Consider the following 26,943-nt stretch of genomic DNA (forward strand, 5'->3'; position numbering starts at 1 on the left):
CCACTGCTACCATCTGGCTAAAGCCATCATCATTTTTGACTTGGAGTACCATAACAGCTCCCTACTGGATGCCTCTGCAAATAGCCTTGTCCATCCATTATCTCCTTCTACCCTATGTCAGATCATGTCACTTCCCCACCTCTAAAGAGCTACGTGACTTCCATATCAGAATTAATGCCTAATCTCTAACCCTGATAGTGGGACCTTCCATTACCTCTGTGATTTAATGCATTTGTTTATCTCAGGTCTTCTCTCAAATGTTAATTAAAATAAGCTAATTGTTGCAACATAGAACCCCCAAATCTCAGCAGCTTAACGCAATAAATAATTATTTTTTAATTACACCACAGCCCAATGGAAGTTGGCTTGTTCTGTGAGGAGCCTTCCCTTCAAATAGTGAAACAAAAATCTAAGTTCCTTTGACTGTATGACTTCACCATCTCAAACACTTTTTTTTTTAATTGAAGTACCATCAGTAATAATGTGTCAATTTCTGGTGTACAGCACAATATCCTAGTCAGGCATATACATACATATGTTTGTTTTCATTAAAGGTTATTACAAGATATTGAACACAGTCCCCTGTGCTATATAGTAGAAGCTTTTTTTAAAATCTTTTTTTAATATATAGTGGCTAACATTTGTAAATCTCAAACTACCAACTTTATCCCTTCCCACCTCCTTTCCCTGGTAACCATAAGATTGTTTACTATTTCTGCAAGTCTGTTTCTGTTTTGTAGATGAGTTCATTGTGTCTTTTTTTTTTTTTTTTAGATTCCACATATGAATGATATCATATGGTATTTTTCTTTCTCTTTCTGGCTTACTTCACTTAGAATGATGATCTCTAGGTTCATCCATGTTGCTGAAAATGGCATTTTATTCTTTTTTATGGCTTAGTAGTATCCCATTGTATAAATATACCACAACTTCTATACCCAGTCATCTATCAATGGACATTTAAATTGCTTCCATGTCTTGGCTATTGTAAATGGTGCTGCTATAAACATTGGGGTACATGTATCTTTTCACATTAGAGTTTGCTCTGGGTATATGCCCAGGAGTGGGATTGCTGGATCATATGGTAAGGTCAATTTTCAGATTTTTGAGGAATCTCCCTACTATTTTCCATAATTGCTGCACCAAACTACATTCCCATCGCAAATGTAGGAGGGTTCCCTTTTCTCCACAGCCTCTCCAGCATTTATCACTTGTGGACTTTTGAACGATGGCTATTCTGAGTGGTGTGAGGTGATACCTCATCGTAGTTTTGATTTGCATTTCTCTCATAATTAGCGATATTGAGCATTTTTTCATGTGCCTATTGGCCATGCGCATGTCTTCATTGGAGAATTGCTGATTTAAATCTTCTTCCCACTTGTGGGCTGGGTTGTTTGCTCTTTATTGGTGAATTTAAAACATAACAGCAAAAGTTTAAAGCTCACTGAAAGAGAAAAAACAAGTGGTCCGAATGGTCGGTTATTGAAATCTACTAATATATCTAAAACAAATGAGTGTGGGGGTGTAGGGTGGGGAGGCTAGCTCCTCAGCTGTCCTGTGACTGGCAATGCATTCATTCAAGACAGTCACCTTTAAAGTGAATGGCTCTCTGAAGTGGATGCCTCAATCAAATCTTGTCAGACGCCTGCATTACAAAAAAAAAATCCATCTCTCATGGCTGACACTGCAATGTTTCTCTAGAGATTTCCTGTTAAAAGACAGCTAACCCTTTAGAGAGGACACATTGTTCCACTGCTAGCCATCAGTACCCACAGGTTCACTTGAACTCAACAAACATTCACATGACATCTGCTTGGGTCCAGGCATGCTGCTAGACCTTAGGGCAACAAAGATAAATCCACTGCAGTAACTGCCCCCAAGGAATACCTGTATGATTTGGTAAGATATTTGTTTATTTTTATTCCTTCAGAATCAGAAGTAGCTCCTCTCAGAGAGTACAAGTTAATAGACTGGGTACTAGAGACAAAAAAGCATGTCCTAGATCTGTGTTCTGGCTTCATGACATTAGGCACTTAACCTCTCTAAAACAAACTTCCAGACTCTGAAAAATAGGCGTAATAATCTCAACCTATTAAAAATGTGTTGAGCCTAAGGAAAGACACAATATCTAAAAGCACCTGATACACTTAAGCCTCTGTGATTGTAGCCCAGTTGCCCTACCTCCAAATCATCCAGTAACAGAGCCTGCTACACAGTGGTTACCTTAAAAAGGTTTGGCAAATGAACAAATATTTAATATAAATAGGTTACTTGCATTCAACAGTATACAGTTGCCAGGTATGGCAAAGTATTCTTTCTAGTATCAAAAATTGATATTTTGATAGCATATAATATTTGCCGATCTCACCATCAACGCTGACTGTGTATTTGAATAACTCTCTTAAATATCTTCTTTATCAAGGCTCACACAAAAATTCTAATTGGTGGGATGGATCTAAATAATGGTAATTTTTTCATGTTCCGAAGATAATTCCAAAGCGCAGTCAAGATTGAGAAGAACTGACCTTTATATCATAGAAAAAGAAGACATGAAAACTTGATCTAACTAATTTCTAGAAAATTTTATCCATTTTTACACACAAAACAAAATCCTCCAAATTCTAAGGAAGACCTTTTACTCAAAAATAAACCTGGAAGTTTTTTGAAACTTAAAAAAAGTAGCCTATCTCTGGCCAAATGTTGATAAAGCTGAAAAGAATTACAGGCATTTTAAAGGATACTCCAAAAAGATTATTTAAATTTCAGTGGCTTGAGAGTATGGTTACACATCACACATAATCACAGGGCCCTTAAGCATTGGGCAACCAGTAAGAATTTTCTGATCAAAGAAGGATGAAATTAAAGTATTATTTTTGCAATAATAATATAGAGAGAGTGTGTGTTCTGTATTGAAAGAGAATGTGAATGAAAAATATTGCCTGCCATATCAGTAGACAAAGTGCTAAATTCATTAACTTCAGTCATCTGGTTTTCTTTAAATCACAGTAATATTCTGATGTTCTGAGTACCTGGTCCTTGTTGCAAAAACCCCTGTATATCCTGGCCCCTCCCTTACCTCTTTGGAGCAGTCCCTCAGAGTTATCTGAGAAGCTGCCTCCTGGGCTTGAAGTCCTCAGAAAGTCCACCAAATAAAACATAATTCTCAACCTTTAGACTGTGTGTTTTCCAGTTGACAAGAAGAAACTAAAACTGAGAATACCACTTTAAAAACCTTGGTTAGTGACAACGCAAATAAAAAGAAATAGTGAGAAAAAAAGTGACTTAGAAGAAAACTAAATAATTGTCGATGGCTGGTCTGATAAGACAGACCTTTCTAAGGGTAGAAAGGAAGAAAAGAGGAATACAGGGTTTCTCGACTGTTTTACCAAACAAAAGTGGAAAAACAATAGGCAAACCATAAGAGAGAAGATGGTCCATTACTGTTTGCTTGTTACGTGGATTTCTGCTTTGTTTTTCCAGGAGAGGAAAAATAAATGAGGAACACAATTTAGTTCTGTCAATTTTGAAATGCAAGAAGTGACAGAAAATCATCTAATTAGAAATGCCAGGTAGGCAAAGACAGAGAATCAAACTTCATGTGAGAATTAAAAACTGGGGATAACGGTACGACACATTCTCACTCAGTGTATATTGAGCAGACCCCCAACAGGGGTCACTTTACAGTCGACACTTGAATTCCTGGAAATAAAGTCTAGAAGAATTGAATAACAACAGCATGAATTTCTGCTCTAAGTGTCATTTTAGGTAATAATGAGTCCAAGCATAGACAATCAAGTTTAACCTTATCAATTATTTACCTGATGGGGATTGCCCACACACTATCCATCAAGTACATGACACACAGAGACTGAGAGGGCATTATTCTTAAGAGTTCATTGCCTCATTTTAGAGAAATATAAATAGGCAATCATAACATAATTTGTTAAGCAGAAAAATGACATGATCATACGTGTTATTTGCAGCATAGGCTATGGAAGTGTTAAGGAGGGAATGGAGAGAGAAAATAAAGTCCTAATAAGAGGGACAGGTAGGAGACTGTCAAAAGAATTTAGACACGTGATGAGATGGCTGAATGAAAACCACCACAGGAGGGATAGAAACAGCCATCGATCACCCTGGCTGGGAGTTTGGTTGTGTAACTACTTTAGGGTAATCTTAGTATTGCTTTTGAATGTAATAGATTTTTACTACACAAGTATAATTTTGGTCATAATTAGTATAACCCCTGAATGTGCTTAATTTATAAAGAACAACACGTTAATTATGCCATCCATGACTTAAAGGGTGATTCAAATGTGCCATCCATGCATCTGTCTTTTACTTTCCCATATACCCAGTCAGCAAATCCATTTTGACTTACCTCCAAAATAAACCTCTATATCCAATTACTTCTAAACTTCTCCGTGGCTTTGAGCCTAGTTCAAGCTGTTGTCATCTCTTAGGAATAATGGGAAAGCATCCTAACTGATTGACTTGTTTCTGCTTTTACTCCAAGATAATTCCACCATCCACTCTCCCCCACACACCCCCCTCGCACACGTTATCCACTCAGCAGTCACAGTCATGTATTAAACCAAACATTATTCAAATCATATCCCTTCTCTCCTTAAAAGCCTCCAATGTTTTCTCCATTAACATAGAATACATTCTAAACCCTTCACCATCCATACAAGACTTACCTGCTCTGACTAACAACTTGTCTGACCTCATTTCCTATCACATTCCCCACCTCACTCTATGCTTACTGCACAAGGGCTTCCTTTCTTTTTTCAACCATGTTCTGTTTGATCTTATGCAAGAACCTCTTCACTGCTCTAGGAATGACAGGGCACCTTGCTACCTTTGGATCTCAGATAAATATCCTGTTTCAGAATAGTTGTTCCTAAATACCCTGTCTAATTAAGTTCCCTCCACCAACCCAGTTGTTTCATGTTCTGTCACTGGCTTCTTTTTTCATAGTAGCTATCTCTTTTTAGCTTTTTATTGATTCGTGCATTTGTCTTTATTGTCACCCTCACCCAACCTCCACAAAAATATAAGCCCAATAAAGACAGGAATTTCTGTGTCTTATTCACATTGTTATCACAGTCTACAACAATGTCTGAGACACATTGGGTGATCAGTAAATATTTGGGGGAGAAAAGGAGAAAGAACAGAATAAATAAAGAAATCAAGGAATGAAGGAAGAGAGTTTTACAAATCTGCATATCTACATACGAAATAATTTCTTGTGAACATTTCTTCTGTGTGTAATTTTGCCCCCTATCTTACATTGAACCAGAATATTAATGTGTGTAACCATGAGGACACAGATTTCAAAAAAATGAGAAACTATCTTGGTAGAATTGTTTATTTGAGATAAATTTGCTTCCATCTCCAAGAGTCAAATAGGGGCTAATTTTAATTTGACTTGGCCAATAATCTAAAAGTAAGACCAATAATGGTGTCATTTATTTCATATATCTTTGATATTCACTTCTGAATATTTTATGGTAAATCTGTGATCACACATTGTAGTCAGCTTTAATAATTATATTGTCAAGACTCAGGCTTTTTTCTTTGGTATATATTGAAGCCTTATGAAAAATTTATAAATGTGAGCAGATAAAACACAACAGGAAGATAAAGAAAATAAACTAAAATGTAAATATAAGAGGCTATAAAACCTCATAAAATCATAATGAATAATGAAATATTATATGGTGTAATGATTTGGGATATAGTCTTTTATTGAGCTTTTCATGGAATGAAAGAAAGTATTTAACCTAAGAAAAATTTGGCATTTTTAAATAAACATGACATTTTATCACAGAGGAAGGTTTACCTTCTCTGCTTTTATTACAAAGTACCATAGAATATTCTGGTCCATCAATTGTGGTGAAATTTGAGTTGTAGCTATCATTACAGTAATATTTGGGTTTTTTCCTCAGTTCTTTTCTGCATTGAAAGAGGTTAGATTGAGTGAAAGCTAAGTGTGAATGTTTTGAATTGATATCATGTCCTTTGTGACGAACAAACCACTGAGAGTGAGAAGACAGGCATCAGGTTTGAGATGTAGGAAATTCATCCAAACCAGAAGATTGGGAACTTCTTCACTTTCTTTGTCTCCCCCGTTTATTACATTCAATTTATCAAAAATCTTGTTAATTGTACATTTAAGGCTCTTTTTTTTTTTTGGTGACTTCAATGACGGATTCAAAAAGCCCCTTAAGTGTACATTATAGTAAATAATCCTAAAGCAAACAAAGATGTAACCACCAAAACCTAGAAATTTCATATCAAGTTATAAAACATGTATAAGACCTCAGATATTTTTTATGTGTCCTTTTATCAAGCCATTCCTTTCTTTATCTCTAAAGTTTAAAACTATCTAGTGGGTTAAGATAATGCTGTTTTTCTTTTTAATTTTACTGCCTCTGATGAATTTCTTAAAATAATATTGCTCAGGTTTGTCTATTTTTGAGCTTTTTACAACAAAAAATACTACCATATACACCATTTAGGGGTCTGCCTTCTTTTGATCAATGTTAAAATACATTTGCAGGGTTCTCTGTGTGTGTTTATTTTCATTTTATAAGTTTCTTTGCTTTATCGTGTTCTATTTAGCCACTGGAAAATTATATAACGCCATTGCTTGGGGGAGTCGGCTTCTACAAACATGTAATTATTCTCATCTGTTCTTCAGGATGTTAACACCTTTGCTGTTTTTCTCTGGTATCAACTCCAAGGACCACATCCTTCTTCAATGATTGCCAGATGGTCGACTATATATCCTTTCCTGACATGTATTGATTTTTGTGAACAGGTCAGGGCTTCAAGAGATATATTCATCAACTGCTTGGAATGAGTACCAAATGTTAAGATAATCTGTATTTATATCCTCATTGGTCTCATCTCATCTTGTATTTAAATACCATACAAATATTGACATGCTGATGGTTTCCAAATCTTCATCTAAAGCCTGGATACATCCTCTGAATTCTAGACTCATGTATTCAACCACCTACCTGACTTTCCCATGTAGGTGTTCAATGAGCATCTTAAATACTACATCTGTCAAGTACTGAGTTCACGATCTTCCTCCTACTCAACCTACTCTTTCCATCGTTTTTCAGTAAATGTCAACATTATTTCTTTCATTTGCTGAAGACTGAACACTTGTTATCATCCTTGATTTCTCTCTTTTTCCAAAATTTTACATCTGATCTTTCAAAAAATCTAGGAAGCAGAAACTTTAAATTACCCAGAATCTAGTCATTAATCAGCACCCCTATACTGGCATCACCGTGTCCGACATATCTCTCCTAGATTTTTGCAGCAACCTTCTAATCTGCCTCTCTGCTTCTATCACTGTATACCTCCTACCCCCATCTAGTACTTTTTTAGTGTAAAACTCAAAACAGTCATATGAAAATGTTCATCAGATCTCATTATTTTAAGATACTGCTGGTTGTCATATAAATTTTGTCCAAATTATGACCAAGGAAGAGTTAAATATATGAATCTGATATTAATAAAAGCTTCTTTCCAGCAAGAAAAAACAACTCTTCTACTGAGGTCATATTTCACTTTATTTGTGTAGAGAAAACACTGAGATATCTTTTAGACTCTGAGATATCTATTTAAAATAGCATTAACAGATATTTCAACCTAGATTTGTTGTGATTCCTCATTATAATAGACAGATTAAAATTTTCTGGAGATGGAAGTGATTAATTATTTGACTGATGATCTAAAGTTCTAGTGATGCTTGAATGAAAAGATTGACATGAATAAAGATAACAGCTGCACCTTAAGTACAAAAAGAATTTAAATAGCCATGGGACTGAGTCTCAGATCATATTAGAAAGACTCACCTATCACTAAACTTGGAAATCAGGTAATACTCTTAAAATGATTTAACTATATCTATTCTTTTTTAGGTATTTTCTGCAGGATGAAAAATGTATCAATTATACCAGAAATAGAAATTAAGTTCCTTACAGGAATTATATTTATTGTACCCTAAATAGATAACAACTGTTTTTAATTTGCAATTACTTAATAAATTGGGAAGTAGATGAAAGAAATGTTGAAGTCAAAAGCTAAGCTCTCTGTGGTATCTTGGAAAGTATTCTTACATGTTAATATTGTATGGTTATTTAATTTCAACGTATAATTTGTAATTCTATAGCATTTTATTCTGTGTTAAATATTAGCCTGTAACTATTAAATAATTGGTCCAACAAATTTAATGCATTTTCTATACACCCTTGCTTCAAAATTTTCTATTAACTACTTCATGTACTCATATAATCTCTTTACTTGAACTTATGTCTTTATTGCTAAAATTAAAAGTGTTGTTTTCTTCATGTGAAGATAAACTCTGATAGTTGTGCAACCCAGAGCTTCATTTGTCCCTAGTAAGTTGATTTGACCATTGTTGCTAGAATTTATTTCCTTTATATACAAACATTTATTTTCAGCAGGTTTCTAGTGGGGTCAGAGTAGTTGTTGCTGACAACAGTAGGTCATTTGTTCAAGGGAAAAACAACTTCATTTAGCTTATCAAATTTTATAGTTCAGGGTTTAGATACAAGTAAAGAAGGGAAATTATCTTATCATTTGTCCATATTTCACCTAAGCACACTGTTATTTTAAGTTCCACTAAATAGATAGATGGTAGATATGTAGATAGATAGATAGACAGACAGACAGGCATAGATGGATAATATGCAGGCAATTAATCTAAGTCTTTATGATAGTCCTGCACCATGAAATGCTTTGATCTGTTTCGTGACTTTCTGTGTGAAAAAATGTATTACTTTTTAAAATTTTTTTTACCAAAATTATACTGTAAAGACATTTGAAATGGAATTTCAGAGATATAGGGAAAATGTGAATCGGAGAATTGATGCATTTGAATATCATTGAATTAATTAATTCTTTAAGGAAAAAATTTAAGGAAGATGAAGCAAGGAGAACAAAGGAAAAATAGGAATTTTAACTTTGTGTATAGCATACATTATAATAATTTTCATCAGAAATGTGAAGAATAGTCTCATAGAGCCTAATTTCCAGCTACATGGGGCAGATTCAGGGGGGTAGTTTCAAACTGTTTTATTCAAACAGGAGGGATATTATATAAACAGAAATCTTTAGATAAAGTATTATTCCTGGAGATTGTAAAATTTTTCCCTGAAGAATTTTCCAAATTTGTTAGACTAATATATATTTTCACTAAGACCAGGGCTGGATAATTTATATATTTCTGAAATGATGGTACTGTATGTTTAAAGCATTGTGCTTAGTTTGTAGAGCTAAAAAGTGTGCAAAAAACACAGTCCTTCAGTGCTGAAAGCATGTATGGCTTATGGAACTAAATATATATATATATATATATGTATATATATATACACACACACATATATATATACTTCATATCTCACTAAGCATATTCAGAACTGGATTATAAATATACAAGTAATCCTAAACATGCTTAGTGATATCTTATAATTATAAGATTCCATAAAATATCCAGAGTTTAACAATTTCTTAAACAGTCGATTAGGTCACGAGACTTCAGAAACCGAGTATTTCTGAGTGGCAGACAGAAAAATGTTTACAAAGTAGCCTTACACTAAGTAGCTTCTCTTCACTAAGCAAGTTGTAGAAATAACTTCTTCACAAAATCTAGGGAAAAAGATCATCAATGATTTGAAGGAATATTTTTAGCCTGCATGGGAGGATAATGATACAGAAAATAAGCACCCCCTTTTTCTCTTGGCTGTAGGATTGATGCCCAATAATCATCCTCTGCATGGAAGGATTTACCCTTTAAATAGAGAAGCCAGTGTGTGACGTCTGTGAAGGGGGGGGGGTGTCAGCATTTGTGTATACAATCATCAGCTAACCTGGCCGCCCATTGAAGACGTAGCTAGAATCCATTTTCTATAGGGATTTGAAGTTACACTTTAAAGTGCTGGGAGGTAAGGCCGAGATTAAACGGCAGAAGTTCCAGAGAGGCAGAGTTCAGGTCGGGAAAGTCACTTTATAGTGATATGACCTTACTCAAGTTATTTCATTTTCTCTCATTTAGGAGGTTCCTAAATGAGGTGCTTTGGGAAATAATGACGGAATCCGTGTAAAATATTATTTACAAACGAGACCATTTTATTTTCCTTTCTTATTTTATCCTTCCTTCGTGCTCCTTAATAATCAGATGATTTCCTACAAGTAAAAATTTCTACTTTACTGAATTATGTTCATGGTTTTCCTTACAGAAATCTCCTATAATGAAATGCCTGGTTTTGATTTGTATTTTGAGCGTGCTTCTGCAAAGAACAGCATAAGAAGAATCTGAGGGAGCCCTTTACCATAGCTTTTTAAAATAAATTCTAAGTATAAATTATGTATATGGTTAGATTCTGTATTAAGTTATGAATTCAGTAATTAAAAATAGGAACAAATTGCTTTGACTTAAATATTTAAAGAATTTTTAATCCATTGACCCACTACCTATGTTTTACAAATGTAAATAACTTGCCATATTGACCTGAGTTTTTGAGTAAAAGAAATAAAATGTTTTCTGCCCAACAGAAATTTCCCCTAGGGATTTGATTCTCTTTTTCCACATCCCAGATGTAAGCCATTCTGAAGTTTGTGTATATGTTTCATTGGCCTGTTTACATAATTTTAGTATGCATATATACGGCTCTTAAAATAAGTAAAAGGATTTTGTGAGGTTTTTAAAATTTACACAAACATGGCCTACAATATATTGTATATCATTCTGCAGCTTGCTTTATTCATTCAATATTTATGCTGAGATCTACCCAAGTGGATGAATGAATCAATAATTTTACTGTAACTCATCTATGTCATACTAGACCAAATGCATGATGCTTTATTTCTAAATAAAATGAAAACTATATTTCCTGTATGATTCTATTTAGTTGATTATCCTTATTTAATGGCCTAAAAGCACTTTTTACTATGTATATTATCAGCTAAAACATTGAGTATTCAATAAAATACAACAGTGTGTGTCTATCTATATATATACAGTAAAAATCTTAATCAAAATATAAGTTAAATAGTATCAGAGAAAATACTATTTTCTATCAGGATCACAAGGGATAATCTTTATTTTTAATGATGACACAATTAGGTAAATTGTAAAAATCCAGACAGGATATTAGGCCAAGAAAAATGTGCTCTATAACCATTCTGAACATAAAGTAGATATGTATAAATACTGAATTATTGTGATATTTTGACTTTTTTCACTTGGCTGTCCAACAAACAACTTAAATATGACACTTATCTAACACCCAGCAACTGACCTCCAGATCTGATCTCTGCCTTTTGTCTTCATCCTCCTCTCAGAAACTCAGAACTTCAATCCTCCAGTTGTATGAGAAAAACACTTGAAATTATCCTTGATTCGACTCTTTCTCTAAACTCTCACATCGAATATGACATTATACTTTGCAAGTGCCAGTTTCACAACACATCTTGAATCCAACTATTTCTCACTGCTCCTGCCCTGACAATACACTATCCAGGCCACCATAGTCTCGCTAGTGGATTTTTGCAATCGCTCCTAACTTCTCTCCTTACTGACATTCTTCATATCCCTTTAGCATGTTTTCTACAGAGTACTGAAAGGGATCACGTCAAAGTCACGTTTATCCTTCCAAGATTCTGTAAGTGAACCATTGTGTCTCATGTCCAAATTTAAAACAAGAAGAAGAAAGACCTAAATAAGTGAACTATATGTACAAGATTTATTTCTCCCAGTGAAAGTGATAAATCTACCATTCTACAAAAGAAAACTTTCACTTTATTTATATTGAGGAAGTGTTGCTTTTTGGCAGTTCAGAATACCTTCTTTTTTTAATTAGGTAAAGAAATAAGGTAGACATCTATAAAGTACATTTCCAATTTGACATGCTGTGATCCCTCTTTATAATAAAGGAAATTAAAGAATTTATTAAATGATAAAGAGTACGGAAGCCATTAATCCTCTGACTAGTCATATAAATTACTGGTGATGCCTGGATGAAAGCACTGACATGGTTGAAGATAATGACTGGCCATGAATTTTAGAAAAGGTTTATATAGCTGTAAGACTGGGCATTAGAGCTTTTCAGAATTCTCTGCATACATCAGTCTTGGAAGTAAGGTAATTCTGTTAGCAATAACTTTATTTCCTTTGTTCTCTTTAGGTACCAGAGAAGAAGAAAATTTATTAATTATACAAAGAATGGCAGATAAGTTCTTTGTGGAAAATTAAACTGATTATACCTTAAATGGACCTGAATTGATTAAAATGCAATGATTTGTGAAGTAAAAAGTAGCTGGAGATATAGAAATTATACATAGCACAAGTACTGTGCATTAGAAGTACAAATATGAAATATTAGCTAAGATTTACTTACCATATTTCAAAGAATAATTTGGAGTTCAAAAGCCTGAGAGAATAATCAATATTATATTATCAACATATTATTATTATTATTCACATGTATAACATTTGATATAATGTTTGAATAAAGGGTATTTAATTTAAAACTTACTGATTGACTCAAATAATATTTTCTTTGCTTTACTTTCATGATGTCATAATAGCAACACTATATACTCACATGTCATTTTTATAAAATGAGAAATGATTGTTAATTTTCCATGTGAAGGTAATCTCTGACAATAGTGCAATCCAGAATTTAATTTCTCCCTGGTAAGATCTTTAAGCTCTTATCCTGGTATTTATTTCATCATTATTGTAAGAAGCATTTAAGATGTTCCATATATGCATCAGTCTTTAGAAGGTTAAGATGATTGCTTTAGACAAATGGAGAAACAAAAATACTTCCCAAGTGTCTTTTAAAAGTTGAGAAGGTGGAGATTTAAAGCTTTATGAAGAAATAAGTAGTGCTCTAAATTACCCTTTTTCAACTAATCTTAGATTACATTATTTAGATAGCACTGAAAAAAAAAAACTCCCCAATTAAGCAATGTTATCAGATGCTGCTAATAGTCCTACACTACACACAGTTGGTCACACATCTCATTGTTTTGAATTTCTTTCTTTTCTCCAAAATATTTTATAATTTTTTTCATATGCTTTGCCTGTGGCTCGCCATGTGGAATAAAACTATTCTATGTATCCCAGGAGGAAAGCAATGCAGCTTCTTCTATTCATGGATTTTTACAGTTTTTTCATTGCAAGAAAATATAGCACTGCTTTCATTACTCAAACAACAAATATATTCCTCACTAATATCAAAATTCCACCCTCCCACTCCCTTTTTCTCTTGTGCTTTTCCTTTTATACATTTTTTTCTTTCAACTCCAAATCTTATGCAATATCTGAAAGACATTTAAACGTCAAATTTAACACAGTAAGAAGTCATTCATTGTAAGATAAATCTGGATTTGAGAAGTATTTAAATATAAAAAAGGTACATCTGGGTATTTTTTAAAATGTAAACTATCTACACAAATCATGAAGAGAACAAAAAGCAAAACAAAGAAGATTGTACAAGAAAGATGTCTGAGGAATGACTAATGATTTCAACCCTTCTTGTCTACAGCATGAATAACTGGAGTGTGATTTATAAGCTCCCTTAAGATATATGAAAAATAGTGACATATACCTTACAGGACACTAACCTCCATCTCCATGGGGGAAGGGATAGAATTAAATAATCTTAATCAAAATAGGAGAATCAAATAAATAAATAATAATAAATATTACAAGTGGGTTTTTGTGGATTTTGCTTTAGAAGGGTTTCAATCTCAACCCTTCTACTTCCTAAGACTGTCAATCACTTAGCTTCTTTTGAGTTTCAGATTTCTCATCTTCAAAAGGAAGATGATAGCCACCCTGCTTGGAAATACGTGAGGTCTTCATGCTGAATTACTTCACTTTTGTCATCTCAAAAAGAAAATTACCTGTCTGCTATTATATGATCTACCTGTAGATACCAGTTTGATATCAGATGACTTACCTAATATCATGAAAGTTACTGGAGATGTGTTTGGGGTGTTAGAAGAGGAGTTCCTCCTTCCTACCGTAAACTGCTCTGCACCCACAGATTTCATGAACAATCTACTTCCAGGAAGGTTTGAGGTGGGAGTTTAACCCTGCTTACCTATTATCCATGACATATTTGTAAAGGCTGCCGAGCCTAAGGTAAACTTTTAGCCTTCATAGCAGAGATGACTGCTACTGACACTACAGAGTGAGCCAAGACAGAATGTACTTGAGGACCCAGAATTAAAATCAGCAAACCATATGGAAGAATGTTATTCTATTCATTAGCACAGACATTATAGTTCTATTTTTCCTTAGCATTAAAATGATCACAAACATGATCAAAATGATAATTATACGGAGCACCTGATCATAGAACAGTCTCTCTGATTATCTGGCAAGGTATACCTCAGTTTTGAGCACAATATTAGCAGATGCAAAGTAACTTATGATTTATCCCTGAATGTAACAAGTCAGCTTTAAATTTCTTTGTTTTTAAATTTTTAATAAACTCAGATAAATATGCATAAAAGGTAGCATAGTATATTGGGTTAGTAATTATATAACATGGATGCTGGAATCAGACAAAATAGGTTCAAATCCCAGGTTCAGTAATTAAAAACAGTGAAGCCGAAGACAAATTACTCCTCTGATGATGATTTTCTCAACTAGTATTGGGATAACACTAGGCGTTGACCTTATAGTGCTGTGAGTACCACATGAGGGTATGTGCTGTATCTGCAATACATTAAGCACCCGCCAGATTCTGCTACTATTGTGTCATTTACATATCAATGGGATTTTTCCTCCAAAAAATGTCTTTGCTGTGTAAGTAAGATCAAACAGTTGAGTATGGAAAATATTCATTTGTGGCTTAATCCTCTGACTTCCTATCCACAATACAAAAAAGAACATTTCCCAAAAGAGTCTAATACCAAATTATTTCTGCTCTTCCATAGGAATAGACTTTAAAAATAAATGTTGGCTTGCCTACTGTTTTCCAGGCATTATCGTTGCTGCTTTCACATAAGATCTATGTTTTTTTAAACAATAAACAGAGGATAAACATTACTGCAGTCAACCTTCACTCCTCTTTTTGTCACATGCCACATATGAGACCTTTAGTAAATAATAATAGCACTACCTTCGAAATAGATCCAGAATCCAGTCCCTTGTCATAATCTACACTGCAAATTACTTGGTTCCGACCACTATCATTTCTCACCTGAGTTTCACAGTAGCCCCTGAACTGGATTGCTTGCTCATTCTCCTCTTTTGGAATCTATTCTCAATACAGTTGCAATAGTAACTCTTTGAGAAGACTAGCCCTATCTTGTCACTCTTTGCTCATAGCTTTCTAAGAGATTCCCATAACAAAATAAAAGTCGAAGTCCCTTCATGCGTTGGCCTCCTTAACTCTCTGACCATATCTCTCCTTGGTGTCCTCCACTCAATCATATTAGCCTCCTTGCCACTCTTCGAACCCAGTGGAGATGGTCTCAAATCAAGGCTTTTGAGCCTGCTGTCTCCTTTGCCTGGAATGCCTGTTTACTAAACGGTTTGCATCCTCACCTCCTCTGGATATTTCCTCATATATAGGGTTGTCAGATTTAGCAAAAATAAGTAAATGAAAACCAAGATACCCAGTTAAACTTGAATTTCAAATAAACAATGAATATTTTTAGTATAAGTATGCCCATGCAATATTTGATACATACTTACACTAAAAACTTATTTGCCATTTATCTGAAATTGGATAATATCCTTAGGGAAGAGGAAGAGAAACTAGTCTCTGCTGTATAGCTCTTCTACTTAAAATAGTCCCTTAATTACTTAAACAGGGTGGACACAATTTATGTGGTATCATTTTCCTACTAGTGCTCATAGTCCCCAGATTTAGGTAAACCAGAACCATTTACCGAATAATCTTTGGAAAAGGCCTATTCCTATTTGATTTTGCAAATACTTTCATATACTTGTGTGCACACGCGTGCGCACACACACCACACACACACACACACAGACAACTGACTACATTTACTTTAAGCATTTTGCCTTCCTTTGTACAATTATGGTTGATTGTCCCTCAACTTTCTCCAACAAAGGATCAAAGGAGAGTGAAATAACAACTTTTCCAAAGTGAGTAGAAGAATTAAGGCTGAAATGATTGTGAAGGATCATGGTTTCTTGTGAAAATCTGACTATAGTCAATTTTTAAATTGCTGTTAAACTATCCATTCATCTGTTGATGAAAACTTACGCTGTTTCCATATCTTGACTACTGTAAATACGGTGAACCATGCTACAATGAACACGGGAGTGCAGATATTCATTCAAGATACTAATTTTGTTTCTTTTAGATAGATACCTAGAAGTGGGATGGTGGATCATTGAGCAGTTCTATTGTTACTTTTGTGAGGAACCTTCATACTCTTCCGTAATGGCTCTGCCAACTTACGTTCTCCTCAACCATGCACAAGGGTTCCTTTTCTCCACATCCTTGTCTGCACTTGTTATCTTCTGACTTTGTGATAATACCCGTCCTCACAGGAGTGAGGAGATAGGTATCTCATCGTGGTTTTGATATGCATTTCCCTGATGGTTAGTGACATTGAGCATCCTTACAGTTATTCATGGCTGTTTAACCTTAAAAAAGGAGAAAATCCTGCCATTTGTGAAGGCGTGGGTCAACCTGGCAGACATGACGCCACATGAAATAAGCCAGACACAGAAAGACAAATAAATTTATGGTCTCATTTATATGTGGAATCTAAAAAAGTCAAACTCATAGAAGCAGAGAGTAGACTGGTGGTTACTAGTGGCGAAAGGGTGGGGGAAGTGGGGAGATGTTGGTCAAAGGGTTCAAAGTTTCCGTTACAAGAGGAATAAATTCTGGAGACCTATGTTTAGCATGATGTCTATAGTTAATATTGTATTGTATTCTTGAAATCTGCTTAGAGTGTAGGTCTCAAGGCTTCTCACCACTCATCACCCACACACACAACGGTAACTACAGGAGATGATAAATATGTTAATTAGTTCGATTGTAGTGATCATTTCACAATGGATATATGCATCAAATTAGCACATGATACACCTTGAATATAAATAATATTTGTCAATTTTACTTCATTAGACCTGGGGGGTGAGGGTGGGGAATGCAGTATAACTAAGTGAAAGCCTTTCTGCAAGTCAGTGCGTGGTGCCTGATGGCAAAGGAGGGGAAACTATGACAAGCTGGTTGTAATGGTGGCTAAAATCACCAAACGATTATGGAAGGGAGTTGATTCACCCTCACAAATGAAATGGAGAAGCAGTGCAATGCCCAGGAACCAGGGACTCAAGTATGATGTCTGCACATACCCTCATCTCCCTCTGATCGGGTTATTAAATGCTCAAAGGTGCAGGAATTTTCACATTAAAAATATGAAAAAGACTTCTTTGTGTTGTCCAAATCCCTGAAGCCTCATTGTAAGCTCTATTTCTATCACGAAGTCTTCCTGAAGAAAGAAAACAAAGCCTCCAATGGTGGCTCTAGAGGGCAGCTTTCACAACTTAAGGAGCCTGACACGGGGAAGAGGTACACATCACCACTTCAATTTTGTGCAGTATAATTTCAAATACTTACGGTAATAGTGGTCCTATTTAACATGGACCAAAAAAACTCAGTATTTTACCCTACAAACAAAAATTAATTTCCCAGACGCTGAATTATGTCAGTTATTTCCCAGAGATGTCCTATAAACCCTCCAAACACCTCAAATTACACACCTGGACATAGTAATAGAAATATTTGGTGTCTATTTGCCTAATTTAGAATGAAATGTTGCTTATCTAAGGATAGTTGTTCTTTAACTCCAGAAATCTTAAGAGTCAAGAAAATGACAAACACAGAGGACAATTTTTAATTATTCCATTTCCAAGAATAATTATAAAATAGTCAAGTGTTTTAAGTGTCCCCAGGCTCACACACCTATTCTCTTCTCCCACAGTGTATGTTCTAGTCCTTCCTGTTCTATGCTTATCTACACCTGTTCTTTCAAAGACGCCTTAACAACATGAGTGACCTTTTCCAACCACTTCTCCTTCCTGGGGGTGAACTGTGCTTCCACCTCTAACCTTCTGAGAGTCTAAGTCTCAGCACTAACTCGTTTAAGTAAGTGTTCAGGCATTCTTGATCAAAAGGTAACATTTAAACAGTGCTCAAAAATTTGGTATAAAAAGACTGCATTTGAACAGAGTTGGAAAGTTCTAATAAAAATGAAATCACACTCTTGGGAAAAATTCTGGCAACAGTGATCAGGTGATAAACAGAACTCATGGATGAAGGAAAACAAAAATCTGGCTCTTGAAATTACCAAGCCACGTAAACAACTGACAAAAAAAAAAATACTGTTTAGTCATGCCTTTGGGTATGTACACAGGGTGACTGCCCCTGCTTTGTCCTTTGAAGCTTCAGTGGAGCAAATACCAGCATTGTCTGCGGGACACTAGGCATAAGCCACTGGGATCAGTTAAGGTACATCCAGCTCTCCTGACTTTTCCTCGTGTCTTTGTTTGCCTTGGCTTTTCACAGGTTGACAAACAACGTGTCTCTGTTCTTGTCTGTGAATGTCTTTATTGATTCTGGGGTCACATTTCCTTGAATTAAACTTCGATCCCTAGTATAAGCCTAGAATAAATTTGTCCTTTGTTGCCATAAATGGCCTTAGTCTATGTCCTTCTTGGTGGAATTTTTAAGGAAGCTGGCCACACCTCCTAACGTTGTCACAGGGATTGAGGTATCATTTTGTAATCTTCTGAGTTGACATCGAATTTCCTCTGGCACTTAACATTCTAAAGGCTTGTCCCATGTTAAAAAAAAATCTAGATTTTTAACTGGGTCTCACTGAAAGAGATACCACCAGGTTGCCTTATCTTTCAAGTGGTCCTATATATTGGCATTACTTAATAAACAGTAAAACTCAAACAAATGGCACCTATTCATTGCATATTAAATTTCAACAGATACAGAGCTCTTCTGGCAGAAGCAGTTTGGATATTTTCTAACTTTTTACACCACCATACTTTACATACACCTAAAAATACCAGATGCACATCCACATTTATGATGACCAGTGAGCTCCATAGCCACAAACCCATCCAGCATAAGCTGGCCCTTAGCCTTATCATCCGTAGCCTTCCCTATTCGTCTATATTATCCGGCTGGCTAAAATTAAATTTGAGGTATCTACAGTTATTTTGAACGTATTTTAAGTGGTATGGCTCTTGCATGTCTAGAAAATTTAGAATGTGTCATGATTATATTACAATTACATGAATATAATTACAATTTATATCGTCTATCGGGAAGAAAAGAATTATACCCGAGGTACGGGAAAAAGAACTAACCTCTATGTATAGTCAATGAAGAGCGCGCCCTCAAGTGGTGATGCACAGATACTTCAGGCATTGGGAAACACCTAACGTGCTTTAAGGTTGACAGTTTTATCACGTCATCGGCCCATCCTGTGACCACTACGGCCATTACTGTTTGAGTCAGCTTTAAAATCTATCTCAGTACAACTTTCTAAGTAGCTAAATGCAATCAGTTGTGACCGTCACTTGAGAGAAAAATTTTTGTTCCTTTAATTAGCCACAGAATCATTTAGCTAAAACACCCAAAGGTAATCAGATTCACCAGGGACTTACTAGTAAGACTCATGAGTTCAGGTTTCTGATTTCATATTTCATTCAGTAATTTTCTTTACATTTTACTCATTCTGTGTTAACAGTTTGACTGTCCAAAGAACAAACTGATAGGAAGTAAAAAGTAATTCTGCAAATAAACCACATCACTACCATATATTCTCTATCACACACACACACACACACACACACACACACACACACACACATACACACACACACACTCCTTGCTGGAGCATCATTTCATTTAGGGATGTCACTTGGACTTATTTTACAGATCATAAAACTAGGGTCTGAAAATATTATGTGGTTCATTTGAAGTCACACGGGTAACATACCACAGAGCTAGGATGGTCCGATGCCAATGCGGTACATGTGGCAGTGTAGCAAGAAAGACAAGCTACATTATGCTGCAGTAGCAAACAACCCTCAAACCTCAGTGGCTTTCAGCTACAAGATTTATGTCTCCCTTACACTACACATTCTCTGTAGGTCAGTTTAAGTTCGGCTCCGTATTGCTCTCACTCGGGAACTCAGATTGAAGGAACACATGTTGGTGAAAAAGCTACCATCTAGAACATTGCCAGTGGCCACAGCAGAAAGAGAGAGTGGTGAATTATCTGAAAGCTTCCAGCCAGAATGACACATGCTATTTCTCACTTATATTTAATCAGCCAGAGTCAGTCACTAAATTCAAGGGCTGGAAAGTAGAACTTTACATATGACCAGGAGGAGGAATGGAAATATTTGGTAGACACTACTAACAGCTAGCATGTGTATCCTTTGCTTCATGGATAGATGCCAGCTACAAACAGGATAAAACCTAAGCACATTTGTTTGTCTTAGATAACCCTGTATGATGTGGCCTCTGACCACCTGCCATGAACATCCCATCAATTTCCCACAGGAATTCATATTCCAGTATTTCAAGCCAATAATTATGTCCCCAAAGTATCAAGCTATGTCATGCCCCATGCATTTGCACATATTGTACACTTTGCTTGGAATTTTTCATTCCACCTACATCTGCCTGGTGAATTTCTTCTCTTCGTTCAGGGCCCAGCTTAGGGTTTTCCTGCCCTGTAAAGTTTTATCAGCCCACTCCATCCGTGTTCCACGTGTGCCATGGACTCACCTCTATTCTGTCCTCAGCAAACAACGTCACACCCATTTGTTCATATGCAACCCTCATCCATTAGACCATAAGTGCTCCGGTGCAATGTCTCTGGATTATTGCTAGTGCTCGGTAAATAATGTTTGGATGAGGGAATGAAGTCATCTGCATTTGACAGAGGATACCATCATTTAGCAAAAAGGATCCATCATGAGTATTAAATGGTCATCAATAAACCAGGGAAGATTTGGGGGAAAAAAATGTAGGACAGCAGGAGATAGGCATATGAGAAGTAGCTGTTTATTCTTTACTGTTAAAACAAACGTTTTTTCTAGGTAGCCTTTTTGTTTTTTTTTCAATGCAACCTGGTGATTTTAAATTGGAATGGAGAGCCACACATACATGGATCAGTTTGTGAGCCTTTTTCAAACGATCATTATCTCCTAGAGACTTGCCCTTGGAGAATCAGATGTTTCAAATTTCCCCTAAAGTGATTTATTAAGAATTATGACTATGGTGAGCAATGAATTTTCTCATCTAGTCACATTTACTTTCTGTCGACACCCTGGAGGTAAGTATGTAATTTGTCCTATTTTACAGAGAAGGGAACAGGTTCTGAGAAGTTAGTCAACTTGCCCAAAATGACACAGGTGGTAAATGCATGAAATGAGATTCAGGTTATTAATGATGCCATTTGTGCAATAAATGTAGTAGATGTTGTGAATAAATTTATTATTTTCCTGCATTTATGATGTTCTAATAAGTCACCCCAACCTTTATAGTGTTAAAGGGTTTTCCCTTCACAATGTTTTCAATTTAACGAACACTGATGAGTTATAAACTTCAGTTTTTATCACTTTTACAAGTGAGAGTTTGGGACTCACAAATTTTGCTGAAATTGTACTTTATAAGCAGCTGCTGTTTTTGCCAAAAATCTAGGGCCTGTGTTGGGCCCGGTGCTACATGGTAATTACAGATGTGGAAATCTTATGACCATCATACCTACCCCAACTGGCATATGTCATTGGGTAGAATATGTTCTTGAATTCTTTGGTACTTTTGACAAAGGAAAAAAGCAGTGCATTTGTTTTCTAGGAACTTCTCCTACCAAGAATTTCCTAATATCACAGTGGAACTGCCAGAGATTTCTTAAATGCACACAATTAGCCCCAGGCCAGGTCTCCACAGTTTTTCATTTCTGGACTCATATTATATTCATCTGTGCCAAAAGAGTATTTATCTGAAGGCACATCTAAATCTTAATCAGTTCTCTGAAGTACCTATAAAATATAGAACCAGGAACTTCTTTCTAAACTTCTGACATGAAGAAATTCTATATTCCCTTACAGAATTTTATTTTCAAAATTCTACTTAGAACAAAGATTTTACTTGTTTATCCTAGCTTTCAGTAATTTCCTAGGCTTAGAAACTATGTGAAGGCCCCAGGCAAATGCAAATTGCTTGTTTCAACAAGAAAACCAATGAGCCTGCTTTCCTACCGGGGCAAACAGTGAACATGACTGCTTAGTGAGTCTTCCCTCCCAGGGAAATCAGGATGAGTGATGACTGCAGAACGAGTGCCCAAGTAATTAGCCCTACTGTCCTGGCAGCCAAACAGGCCGCGCCGCCTCGAAATCATTTCCCACTAATTGTTCCATTCACGCTGGGTTTTAGGAGAGTCATTTCAACCCAACCTAACACTTATTCAAAGTCCAGGCTTAGACAGAGAACCCATCCTCAGACATTTGCAAACCGTTACGTAATGCTTCTTCATGGACTACTTTAGTCTCCTTCATGGAGATTAGCTGCCAATTTTGTGAATGTTTCTTGGTAATACTTTTTCATCCATTCCTACCTTCAGGGTTAGAATTTATTTTGTAGCATTTTCAGTTAATTTATCTCCAAGATGCTATTTTTTAACCTTTGCCTGGTAAATGACAGCATAAAAAGTGGTATTTTCCATAATAATGTAAAGTAGGCATCACAGCAGAAAAGAACATATTAACAATAAATTATCAATGTTAGATTTTGTCAACTCTTACGTATGGGTGGATGTTCAAGAGAATACAGAAGAAGAAAAACACTAGGTTCATAGCCATCAGACCCATGACAAAACAGTATTCAATTCACTAAGTGAGTCTTTTAAAATGTGTACATGTATGAAACTGCAAACATTAAGGTTATGGATTAAGTGCTTAATACATTATGTGCTTTAGTGTGGTCTGGTTGTCATGAAGAGTATTTTGAAGCTGCATAGCTCTCAGTTCAGATCTCGGCCCTGGAACTCACTAATCATATACCCTCAGGACGACTTCAGAATCTCAGTGAGCAATATTTTATCTACCTATAAAATGAGAATATCAATATTTATAGCTCAAGGTTGTAGGATGATTAATACAGTTGGGTTGGTATGTGTAAATAAAGCACTTAGTATAATACCTTGCACAATCTACATGTTATTAAGCAAGATTGTTATTCTAATTAACATCATCATTCAGAAACAGTGCTGAATGTGATGCTTTATAAAAGTTTGCAAGTAAATGTTTGCATGTATATTATACATTTATTTATGGAAAAAGAGAGAATACAAGAGGAGGAAAATGCTCTGGAAGGTAATAGCACATACGTTCAGAAATTTGATGGGGTATCCAACCCAGTCAAGAATTTAATTTCAGAAAGAAAGTAGAACTCTTTGTAAATATTATTACTAAAATATCCAGTTAAGCAAATAATTTATGAAAACACAATATTGGCATTTCCACAGAGTTTCTACATTTCTGAAAGCAGTCCTGATGAGGAAAGTTGTCTCTGGTTTTTTAGTTCTTGGCTTCTGCTGCCTTAAATATTTGTTTTTGCAGGTGGAAGAGCTTCTTGGAAAAGGAATAGAGAAAATCAAACTTCTTTCAATGAAATGTGACCAGAACAATAAGCACTGTTATTAGGTGACCTTCATGGTTCGTAATCTCAGCTGAGGGCTCTTAAGCTGTGTATTGGAACAATAACCTTGGATATATTTCTTCATGTCAGAATGAGCTTCTTAAGGGCTGCTGAAGCAGAAATAAGTTGTCTGCTTTAGTATCTCTGTGAACTAAGGCAAGTATCTAAAGATTCAGAAATTGAGAGATATTGATTATAACAGAATATATGTCAGGGATTATATTATTCAAGACATCTGGGGAGTCTTTAACAAACGGTGAGAAGGAAATTTTAATCAATAAGCTCATTATGTATGTTTAATGTATCTCAAAATCAAAAGTACATGGGAAAAAACTACCCAGAGTCTTCATCCTGGGCAAACACATAAAGAATGCTTTAGAAATAAATATTTACTTTGGAAAAAGGCTTGGGTTCAATTCTGACTCTATTACTAATGAACTATGCCACCTTGGGCAAATTACTTAATCTTTCTGGGTCTCAGTTTCCTTGTAATTATACTGATGATAATGATATTTTGCAGGTTCTTATCAGGATCAACTGAAAAAAATGTATTCAGAAAACATAGCTGAGAACCTTCTATCTGGCACCAAACAAACGTTAGTTTCACATATCTCTAAATACCTACATCCTCAGCACGAATGGGCACTTACATGAGATGCATCATGTCAAATACTTCTGGCCAGGGCAACAAAGCTCTGGTATTTGGATGATTAAAACATTATCCATTATGCAAAGGCATAGCTGACTGTTACTGCCCCTCGAGATGCAATCTTTAATATTTAGGAATTTTAGAAGCTAGTTGGTAAACAGTTGGTAACTTGAAAAAGGCCTGGTGGGAGTACTTATACTACAGAAATTGGGAGAAACTAGAAATGAGGGATTTTTTGCTTTGCTTTTTGTTTTTTGTCAGAGATCTGGTTAACCAGCACACCACTGACTGAAAGAAAGGTTAGAATTTGAGAGAAAGAGGAATTGGTAGAACCAAGTGATCTTTGCTTAATGAAATGTTGAAATCAATATTTCAGAATTTTTTCAAACATATTTTTAATTAACAGAATGATTGATAACATATAGCCTTAGTTTTGGTTCACGAACCTCCTCTACTCAAGTGCTCTGTGGGTCTTCTATTTCTAACATCACACTGGTTCTTTGTTTTTCACTTTTGTTCTCTTGCACTAACTGCCAGTCTTTGTAATAAAAGGTCTTTCTGTGAATTATACTTCATTCTTCCATTCATTCAACTGAAATTCTGTGTCAGACTTATACCAGGCCCTAGGGATGTTCAAGGTTCCTATTGTCTAATGCTTAATGTAACTAACATTGGGTGCTTTTTATATAAACAGAGCATTAATGAACTCAACAACCCTATGAGGTTATCCCCATCTTACAGAAAGCTAAGCTGAGCCTCAAAGAACATCTGCTTAAAATTCAAAGGCTTGCAGCTAGCAGAGTTAAAGCTAGGCAAAATGACTCCAGAATCCATGTTCTTAACCTCAATCCTTACACAGCCCCTCTTTGAAATGGAGACAAGTTAAAAACTGGTAAAGAATGCAATAAACTGAGAGGTTTTGTTAAGAGTTTTGGGAAGTTAAATTTCTATAACCCTGTTTTATTCTGGTCCTAACTGGGTACTTCACAAATGCATGTAGTGCTAAGCTCTCTGCTGTATGCTTTGCAAAACTGCCAGGGGCTTCTTACCCTAGTGAAATCTCTGTTCCCTCTCTCTGAGACTTGGTCAAAAAGGCTTTGCAATGATGTAGTGGGAGGCAAGTTTTATCAAACATTCTATGAGAAGAGAATAACCAGCAATAATTTTCCAACATGGACTCTACATGTAGGGCCTTAGGGTTTTCTTGTTTAGTCATTTTATGACCTATTATAGAACATAATATTGGTTCTTATTCAATATACATCAAATTGTTAAAATATATAATAGTAGCAAGTCTAATGAGAAGTCTAGTTTTGGATATAAGACTATGGCCTAAGGCACAAAAATAGCATTCACAATTCAACACACGATAAACGAGATGTGTTCCCAAGACTAGTGAGTTAGAGGCTATTTCTCAGAAGTAATCTGCTCTCTGCAGTGATTCAGAGCTGGCTCACTGATGAGAAATAATTAACACTTAATGAACTAGGGTCAGTTCTTTAAAACATGTCACCCAGAGGTAATACTTTCATGACTAAAGCCTTGGTAGCTGTCTCAGGTTGAGATCCCCAGGAAGCAGACTGAGGTGGAAACTAACGTGTAGGAAATTTATGAGGGGACCTTGGCATTAACGCCCATGGAATGGAGGGGAAGGAAGCAGGAAGAGGCCAAAGGAGACAGAAGTCAGCCGGCTGTGTCTCAACCCCACAGGGGATTCTGGAGCTAGGACGGCCTTTAGCAGATTGGTTAGATGCTGTTTGCCAGCCTGGGAAGGGACAATACCCCTGAGGGAGGGAGGGGGGCTTCACTGCCAACAGCTGGGGTGAAAAGTCCTTTGTTCCCGAATGGGGCTCTGGCTGGAGTATTGCAGCATCCACTGCATAGACTAATGCAAAATTCTGGGGAAAAAAGTTAGAAACTGAAGGTGACTTTTTTCCCATTTTTCAGAGGACAGGATAGTGTGAATATGAGTGACCAACTGACCAACACCAGTAACCTGGAAAGAATTATTCCCAAAGTGAAGCAGGATGACAAACTAGGTTCTAGCAGTATTTTTACTCAAATCTGTCTACATAATCTGAACACGTTACATTGAGTGACTTCCAGCACACAGTTCCCATTCATAGCATGAATTTTCATACACTTCAGACTGATTTTTTTTTCCTATTTCTGATCCTTCTGTCTGCCAATCTAGCTCCCATTTCAGTCCTTGACTCCATAATCAGACTTGATACTTAGCCTTATTTTCCAAACCACAAAAAAATAAGTTCCCCTTTCATTGTCCAAACAGCAAGCCGAAAAAAATGTAGACATTTCTAAAACTTCCAAGATGTGGATTAAGGCATTATAAACAGAGAAACACATAATTGCAAAAGACCGCTCCTTTCTACCAAATTCTTCATGTTAGTAAGTTCACCAGAAATGAGGTCACAGAGACTTAAACCAAGCTAGATGTATACTTTTTTGTTTGGAATACAGAAGACATTGCATTAACAATTTTATTGTATCATAATA

At 35.7% G+C, this 26,943-nt stretch overlaps 2 protein-coding genes across 5 annotated transcripts in view; both read right to left on the bottom strand.

Annotated features, from left to right (window-relative positions):
• CSN2 (casein beta) overlaps positions 1-26,943 on the bottom strand; it is a 161,506-nt gene that overhangs the window by 87,491 nt on the left and 47,072 nt on the right. The gene's annotated exons all lie outside the window — the stretch shown is intronic.
• JCHAIN (joining chain of multimeric IgA and IgM) overlaps positions 1-26,943 on the bottom strand; it is a 409,126-nt gene that overhangs the window by 61,455 nt on the left and 320,728 nt on the right. The gene's annotated exons all lie outside the window — the stretch shown is intronic.

Source organism: Vicugna pacos, chromosome 2 (assembly GCF_048564905.1).
Source record: "Vicugna pacos chromosome 2, VicPac4, whole genome shotgun sequence".
Lineage (NCBI taxonomy): Eukaryota > Metazoa > Chordata > Mammalia > Artiodactyla > Camelidae > Vicugna > Vicugna pacos.